Source organism: Rana temporaria, chromosome 11 (genome assembly GCF_905171775.1).
Source record: "Rana temporaria chromosome 11, aRanTem1.1, whole genome shotgun sequence".
NCBI lineage: Eukaryota > Metazoa > Chordata > Amphibia > Anura > Ranidae > Rana > Rana temporaria.
This window is the reverse complement of record NC_053499.1, coordinates 52,414,403-52,423,054: the sequence shown is the minus strand read 5'-3', so window position 1 is coordinate 52,423,054 and position 8,652 is coordinate 52,414,403.

The following is an 8,652-nucleotide window of genomic DNA, read 5'->3' as shown; positions in this document are numbered from 1 at the left end:
TAGTAAACCGCAGCAATAAAAAAAAAAAACGGGCCCCCGTGCGGTTTAAATCATAATGTGCACTGCTTTCCGAAAATGCTATTTATCTGGCTGTCATGGGAATCCAGTGGTTTCAGTACTGGAACAAATATGCTCTTGAAATAGCATTAACCACTTAACCACTGGGTACTTAAACCCCCTTCCTAACCAGATCAATTTTCAGCTTTCGGTGCTCTCACAATTTGAATGACAATTACTCAGTCATACAACATTGTGCTTATCTGAAATTTTTGTCCTTTTTTTCCCACAAATAGAGCTTTCTTTTGGTGGTATTTGATCACCTCTGGGTTTTTTATTTTTTGCGCTATAAAAGAAAAAACACTGAAAATTCTGTAAAAAAAAAAAAAAAAATCTTGTTTGTCATATTAGCAGGTATTGCGGGGTATTGCGGAGTATTGGGGGTATTGCAGAGTATGGGGGGGTTATCGCAGAGTATGGGGGGGTTATCGCAGAGTATGGGGGGGTTATTGCAGAGTATGGGGGTTATTGCAGAGTATTGCTGGTATTGCAGAGTATTGCACAGGGAGGGATGGATGGCTGGATCTGTGACTGCATTTGTCACAAATCCAGCCACAGCAGCTGCTGCTGCCACCCGCTCTCCCCCCTCTCCTCTCACACTGTACCAATCGGTACAGAGAGGAGAGGGAGAAATCGCTATCAGCGGCAATTTACCGCGATCTGTGATGCGCCGGGTCTTCTAGACCCAGCGCTCACAGATGATTCCGGGAGCGCGCCCGAGGAGGATTCTGGGAGGAATACATTGGAATACATTGGGAAATATGTGGGCAAACACACTTGCTGTAGATAGTATTCACCACCGCTGGCTCTGGGTCTCTCAGTGCACCATCTCCAAGCTTCTTATCGGGAAGTTGGCCAATTGGGTAGCAGTAAAAAAAAAAAAACAAGGACAGCGCAAGGCGCAAACCACTCTCCCTCAATCCACTTGGAGGAGGAAGCGGGGAAGTGGCTTGCTGTGTGCTTGAATGAACGCACAAAGTACTGTAGAACACAACCAGCTGGCACAGCACAAGCAAGAGTGGCTCCATAGGATCAGGCAAAGTACAGGAGCCACTCTTAGGCCTGGTTCACACCTATGCAGGTTGCAGTTTTCATATTCCAGGTGCATTTTGCATTTTTTTTATTTTTTATAAGGGACAATTTTGATTAGTTTTTAGCATTTTTAATACAGAGGTATAAATCACAGTTGAGGGGAGAGAGAGAGAGAGAGAGAGAGAGAGAGAGAGAGAGAGAGAGAAAGGTGGTAATAACAAAACGACTCTGGAGAGGGCATGGGAGATCTTGATACATCAGGGTTGACTCTAAGTCTAAGGCCCCTTTCACACTGGGGCGGGAGGTGTGGTGGCTTTACTGTTGGAATTGCGGGAGTATTCGGCCGCTAGTGGTGCAGTTTTACCTCTGCTAGCTGCCGAAAAGGGTTAATACCGCCGGCAATGCGCCTCTGCAGTATAGCCGCAGTTTCCCATTGCTTTCAATGGGAACAAGCGGTGGAGGAGCGGTAAAACACACCGCTCCTTCACTGCTCCAAAGATGCGGCTAGCAGGACTTTTGGAGCGGTCCTGCTAGCGCACCGCTCCAGTGTGAAAGCCCTCAGGCCTTCACACTGGAGAAACAGCAGCGGCTGTTTCAGGTCGGTTTGCAGGCGCTATTTTTAGCGCAATAGCGCCTGCAAACCGCCCCAGTGTGAAAGGGGTCTAAAGGGATAATTAGCTGGGTTACATCTCTATAGAGCAGAAAGACAACACTAGAGAAATGGCGGTGAGGGGTACTCTATCAAACATTCCATTAGCTTCTTCTGTAATTTATAAAAATTGTGTGGTCTGCTTTTCCAGAGAGAAGAGAAAGAGAAAAAAAATTCCCAATAGGAAAAATTTGGTAAAGAGGTCTGCGTTTTTTTTTTTTAATACACATTTTTGATCCATAGAAGTCTATGGAACCAAAAACCAGAAAGAAAGATCCTGGACCTTTTCATAAGATGTACAGATGTGAAAGTGACCCATCGGAAAGCATGTAAAATAGACCGTAGTGTGTTTCTGCAAAACTGAAAACCTTAACCTGAAGGCAACAGTGCTTAGGGGGACCAGGTAATTTGCCAGAAAAAATAAAAACTTCAAGACATCAAGGAGCAGAAAAAAAAAGAGTGCAAGTTTATTTATCAGCAAAAAAAAGTTGAACCTTATGCCCCGTACACACCATCACTTTATGTGATGAAAAAAAATGACGTTTTTAAAAACGTCACTTTAATTGACGGTGGGTGGGGGAAAACTTTGTCTTCTAAAAACGACCAAAAAAAATTGAAGCATGCTTCAATTTTATGTGTCGTTTTTCACAACGTCAACTTTTACTTCACAGAAATTGACCGTGTGTAGTAAAAAACGTTGTTTAAAACGACGTTTTTTCACCCGCGCATGCCCAGAAGCTACTTATGAAGCGAGCTTCAATGGAAAAAGTGGCGAGAACGTAACCTCGCTTTGCTAGAACATTGTGAGAAAAACGATGGTGTGTAGGCAACTTCATCTTTGAAAATTGAAGTTTCAAAAACGTCATTTTTTACTTCACAGAAAATGTCGTTTTTTTTCATCACATAAAGTGATGGTGTGTACGCGGCATAAGAGTGGGAGTAAACTCCCATACGTGATTTTTACCTATAGGTACTGCAAATATCTCCTAAATGTGCACTGTTTAGGAGATATTTACTGTACATGCAGCTGAGGTCAGCAGTTGTAGCCCATATATTTTATTCAGTACAGGTCCCCTTTAACAGACTCCCATTGGAGTTGGTAAAATTTTATGTCACACTTTTTTATAGAATAAGGAACAAAATCGTTTACATGTGATTTACTGCAGAGTGCCAGTCACAGATGACATTCCCTGCCCACAAATGACAGAACAAAGGCATTGTGCAATCAGACATTTAATGTTTATGTACATACATAGCAATTGTTAGTTACATTTTAACAGCTGACAGTGTCAGACAGGAAGCAGTGCAGCAACAGTGAAATCTAATATACCTATATAGTACAACACAGGATCATTTGTATTTGGGATCACACTCACCTATGCATGAAATACTTTATCCCCTAAAAGACTGCATGGGCTATGTAGACATATAGGGCCAGATTCACATAGAGATACGACGATGTATCTCCTGATACACCGTCGTATCTCTGATTTACTTCGGTCGTATCTATGCGACTGATTCATAGAATCAGTTACGCATAGATAGCCCTAAGATCCGACAGGTGTAACTGTGTTACACCGTCGGATCTTAGGCTGCAATTCCAGGCCGGCCGCTAGGTGGCGTTTCGGTTTATTTACGCAACGATTATGCAAATGAGGAGATACGCCGATTCCGAAACGAACGACCGCCCGGCGTTTTTTTTTTTACGTCGTTTCCGGCTTATAGTTACACCTGCTTCTATGAAGCGCAGCCAATGTCAAGTATGGCCGTCGTTCCCGCGACGAAATTTGAATTATTTACGTCGTTTGCACAAGTCGTTCGCGCATACGGATGGACGTAATTTACGTAAACGTCAAATCCAATGACGTCCTTGCGACAGCATTTGGAGCAATGCACGCTGGGAAAATTTCCGGACGGCACATGCGCTATTCGATCAGCGCGGGAATGCGCCTGATTTGAATAGTACACTCCCCCTAGCCGCGGAATTTGAATTCCGCCGGGGGATTTACGATACGCCGCCGCAAGTTTTGAGGTAAGTGTTTTGTGAATTACCCACTTGCCTCAAAAACTTGTGGCGGCGGATCCTAAATCACATAGGTTACGCGGATCTAAAGATCCGCTAACCTATGTGAATCTGGCCCATATTGTACCAGATGTAATTAAGAAGACATTGCAAAGAAAAATGTTAATGCGCAAAGTGCAGTACCAAAGCAGGCAATCAAATTCCCCTCCCATCAGTTTAGATCAGTCAGGACAATCAAAAATAATGGTGGGTTGGCGGCTTCGCACACTGGTATTTGCCTTATTAACCACTTGCCGTCGCCGCACCTTCGAAATACGTCCACAAGGTGGCTCTCCTAGGCGAGATCACGTTATATGACGTCCTGCCTATTAGCCGCCACTAGGGGCGCGCGCGCGCCCCCCGCTCGCCCCCGACTCCCGTGCGTGTGCCCGGCGGGCGCGATCGCCGCCAGGCACACGCGATCGCTCGTTACAGAGCGGGGAACGGGAGCTGTGTGTGCAAACACACAGCTCTCGTTCCTGTCAGCAGGGGAAATGCTGATTTTCTGTTCATACAATGTATGAACAGAAGATCAGTGTTTCCCCTAGTGAGGCCACCCCCCCCCACAGTAAAAACACACCCAGGCATACTTAACCCCTTCCCCGCCCCCTAGTGTTAACCCCTTCACTGCCAGTGGCATTTTTATAGTAATCTAATGCATTTTTATAGCACTGATCGCTATAAAAATGCCAATGGTCCCAAAAATGTGTCAAAAATGTCCGAAGTGTCCGCCATAATGTCGCAATACCGAAAAAAAAATCGCTGATCGCCGCCATTACTAGTAAAAAAAAATATTAATAAAAATGCCATAAAAATACCCCCTATTTTGTAAACGCTGTAACTTTTGCGCAAACCAATCAATAAACGCTTATTGCGATTTTTTTTTACGAAAAATATGTAGAAGAATACGTATCGGCCTAAACTGAGGAAAAAAAAAGTTTTTTATATATTTTTGGGGGATATTTATTACAGCAAAAAGTAAAAAATATTCATTTTTTTCAAAATTGTCGTTCTATTTTTGTTTATAGCGCAAAAAATAAAAAACGCAGAGGTGATCAAATACCACCAAAAGAAAGCTCTATTTGTGGGAAAAAAAGGACGCCAATTTTGTTTGGGAGCCATGTCGCACGACCGCGCAATTGTCTGTTAAAGCGACGCAGTCCCGAATCGCAAAAAGTACTCTGGTCTTTGGGCAGCAATATGGTCCGGGGGGTAAGTGGTTAAATAAAACATATTAAAAACAAAAATAAAATCGAAATACAAAAAAGACAACAACAATGCAATAACTTGAGATATTATAGAATAGACAAAATGTGAAAAACCTGGTCATTCAAGGAACATATAAAGGACCTTTAAAAATCACTGCTAAAATATTGTGGTTTGTGAGGACACAAATGGCTTGCTATGTGTAAGGGCCCTTTCACATGAGCTTTCAGTTTTTCAGGTAGACCTGATTGAAAGCACCATGCAGTTCTATGGGCAGGCTGATGTAAACAGACTTAGCGTTCGTTTACACCCACCTATTACTAAATCCATCTAGGTCCAAAAAACACACACAAAGGACTGCTCCCTTTTCCATTTTTCCTACCGAAGTAGGGTATGCGATATAAGAAAAATGATGTACAAGGCACGATCGTTCAGTTTTTCGTATGATGTGTGCACAACTTTGGAGATCAGATTCAGACTTTCCACACAAATTTGAGGGGCAAACTCCAAAATTTCACTTGTATGTAAAATAACGATTTTGGTTTAATATGTACTGTTTTCATATACAAAAATTGAATACGAAAAGACTACACATGATCAGAAACACTAAACAAAAAAAGCCTTTGTTGTACCAGAATTTTCGTACGTTGGTTTCACCTTCGGTTTCGACTTGCTGTGAAAGAAAATTGGACAATCATTCACCCGGTTTTCTTATAGTGTGTACCCATCATAAGCGTGCGCACAGGGTGTGCCAGGTGTGCCCAGGCACACCCTAATCCCCCTGTGCAGAACAGATCCCCCTACTGACCTGGCTCTCCCTCCTTCCCCCCACAGCACTGCCAGCTTCCCTCCTCTGCCACCGGTTGTTACTGTGGATGTTTTAGGATGAGTGGGTGAAGGGGCCAGTAAATATGCCATTTGCTGGCCCCTTCCCTTTCTAAATGAACATCGTGAGTGATCGGTAGAGTGTGTTTGAGCTTTGGGGTGCACACCCTAATGCCAAAGGCTGCGCACACCTATGGTACCCAAATATGATAGATCAGAGATAGCCTGATGTAAACAAACCCAAGTCTGTTTATATCCGGTCACCTATAGAGCCATCACAGGTCCGCCAGACACAAACTCAACAGGCATCAATGTAGGAAAAACTGACATCCAACCCATTCAGCAGAACAACTGCTCACAGATACCCTGAAGAGTGGGGCTCCATGTGAAACCCCTTAGACTAACTGCACTACTTACCTGTGCTATAACTTTCATTTGCTATAAGAATAGTAGGGTTCATGATAACTGCAAATACTTTGGCACTGTGTGATTGTCTGCAATTACTGTGGGTTAGTGCCATCAATATTTCAATCCACCTTTATACTCTAGAAGGTAAAGTGGACTCATACAAAACATGTTTTATCCTGACAACCCCAATCCATACAATTTTAAAAAAGTAATTTTATTTTACTTTTCTCCATTTCTTACACTGCACCCTGCCCCCCACCTTCATTCTCACCTAGACAAGAATGACATCTCCTGCACTCCTGAAACCTCCAGTGATTTGCACATCACATATCCCAGGAGGTGTCAGCTTCAAAGCGACAGGAGGTGGTAGGACCTAGAACTAGGAACCGCCAGCAGGTCATCCCGAACTAGGAACCGCCAGCAGGTCATCCCGAACTAGGAACCGCCAGCAGGTCATCCCAAACTAGGAACCGCCAGCAGGTCATCCCAAACTAGGAACCGCCAGCAGGTCATCCCGAACTAGGAACCGCCAGCAGGTCATCCCGAACTTGGAACCGCCAGCAGGTCATCCCGAACTTGGAACCGCCAGCAGGTCATCCCGAACTAGGAACCGCCAGCAGGTCATCCCGAACTAGGAACCGCCAGCAGGTCATCCCGAACTAGGAACCGCCAGCAGGTCATCCCGAACTAGGAACTGCCAGCAGGTCATCCTGAACTAGGAACCGCCAGCAGGTCATCCCGAACTAGGAACCGCCTGCAGGTCATCCCCGAACTAGGAACCACCAGCAGGTCATCCCGAACTAGGAACCGCCAGCAGGTCATCCTGATCTAGGAACAGTCAAATCCCATTGACATCAGAAAGGAAAATGGCAGCTCAGGACCTGGCATACAGCAGTGGATCAACAGATTAGGACAACACTAGATTTGCTGGGCATTTGAGGAAGACTGTGTGGACAAGGTAAGAGGGGAGAGAAAATAAGAATTAAACGAGGAGTGTAGCTCCCCTTAAATGATACCCATTATTGACCAATAATAGATATACATTTAAACTACAAACCTTGTGCATGAAGCAATGGCTAATACAATGCAAGACTTTAGTATTCTTATGTTAGTTACAAAGCCTATGATCAATGCTGGACATTAATGACAATTTTTTTCTAGTACAGTAGCAGGTTTACAGAGATGCATATGTAGGAGAACCCTAATGGAAGTCTGCATAAAATTGCAGCAAAAGCTAGACTGGTGTTGCTATTGGAAATATGGCAATGCCCACTTACACTGCACAGTACCTAAATCTGGACTAACGAATTCTGTAATGTTGTAGTATAGAACCCTGGGGCCTGATGATCATGGAGTACAAAAACGTTGTATACATTTAATGGCCAGTTCTGTCTCATATGGTATAAAGAATAATTCGAGATTTTCCTAGCTTGTGACGGAAAATATTAGTTATATGAAGACAGGAGGCGATTATCTTATGCTCCACATCAATGCTTTGGAACTCCTGGCGGCTTTCTTCGCCATCAGGAGTCTTCTTCCGAACATGTCCAACTGCTGTGTGTTATTGCGCATGGGTGTGTAGGGAAAAACGGATAGAAGACAGATTGGATTCCCGTTTTTGTCCTACGCACGACCGAGAACTTAACACCGTGAGGTGAAAATTGACACCTAGATATGTCTAAGGCTTTGACATCGGAAACGCGCTTGATGGAGATCAGGCATAATATAACTGTAAGCTTAAAGGACAGTAGTTTAAGCGAGAGAGCGTCATTGTCTGCCCAAACCGAGAACATGGTTAACACCGTAGCTACGTTCCAAGTGTTCTGATATTTGGGACGTGGCGGGCGTTGAAACTTAACGTCTCTCAACAGGCGGCACACCAATGGGTGTTTGCCAACAGGGAGAGAGTCTACTGGAGAATGATAAGCTGAAATCGCAGAGCGATATACGTTAATGGAGCTATAGGATTTTCCGGATTCAAAAGAGTCCGCCAGGTAGTTGGCTACTATCGATATAGGCGCTTGAATGGGATTAATTTGTCGTTGATCACACCAATGCACCCAGGTTCGCCAGGCTGATTGGTATGCCGATCTAGTCCCGGGGGCCCAGGCCAGGGCGATGAGGTCCCTAGCTGGTCGTGAAAGGTCGCTATCCGCGTCCGGCATCCCGAGACCAACCATGCGAGGAGATGAAGGTTGTGATCTACAATCAGGGGATGGAGATCCCCGTTCGGGTTGGATAGGAGATGAGGGAAGCGAGGAAGCAGTCTGGGGAGATCCACAGTCATTCCCAGCAGGAGTGGAAACCACGGCTGTGTCGGCCACCACGGAGTGATCAGCACGACTGAGGCTTCCAGATTTGCAATGTGTAAGAGGACCCTGAGGATCATCGAGAAGGGTGGGAACGCATAATG